Consider the following 634-nt stretch of genomic DNA (forward strand, 5'->3'; position numbering starts at 1 on the left):
TTGCAAGGTTGGGTGGCTGTTCAAAACTAAGATTTACATTTTTTAAATGTATTTATCATCTTGCTTATTATTAACTTGCAACTGTCATTGTAATGACCAAAAAAAGGTATTTGGGAAAGTGGACTTTGCAGAAGTCAAAAAAGTTTGTGATTATTTGTTGAAATTTTAACAGAACTGAAGAGTGCAGAACAATGAAAAATTATTTAGGCTGTGTTATATCCAGATTGTAGGTTCACCTGTAATGGGACAGTTTCAGACAATCTCCAGATGATCTGCACCAAGTGGAGTTATGGCATATAATAATAAACCTCCACCATTTATATTTTAGCAAGATAAAATTTGCATTGCTAGGTTATTGGATGTCACAGCAAATATTCAATTTTAGATAACAAGCAAAACATCTTTAAAAAAATTATAAAATGGCCACATATTCAGAAGAAGACCTTGAGCATTATTTCACAGTTTGGGGAACGTGTGCTTGTGAAATACTTTCTTGGTAATACAAAGTATTTTATGAGGTAATATGTATGCCTAGTTGTATGTCTGATGTCAGTTTGTTACTACTATCTGGAAATTTCATCCTTCTTACTTTTAATATATCATAATATTTCAGAGGAAATTATTAGGCGTCGGT

At 31.7% G+C, this 634-nt stretch overlaps 1 protein-coding gene and 1 long non-coding RNA gene across 2 annotated transcripts in view; both read left to right on the forward strand.

Moving 5' to 3' along the window:
- LOC119584987 overlaps positions 1-634 on the forward strand; it is a 25,600-nt gene that overhangs the window by 18,487 nt on the left and 6,479 nt on the right. The gene's annotated exons all lie outside the window — the stretch shown is intronic.
- Positions 1-634, forward strand: part of LOC119584986 (THO complex subunit 7 homolog) — a gene marked incomplete in the record, with an annotated part of 9,088 nt that overhangs the window by 2,046 nt on the left and 6,408 nt on the right.

The sequence above is a fragment of the Penaeus monodon genome, chromosome 19 (assembly GCF_015228065.2).
Source record: "Penaeus monodon isolate SGIC_2016 chromosome 19, NSTDA_Pmon_1, whole genome shotgun sequence".
NCBI classification, from domain to species: domain Eukaryota; kingdom Metazoa; phylum Arthropoda; class Malacostraca; order Decapoda; family Penaeidae; genus Penaeus; species Penaeus monodon.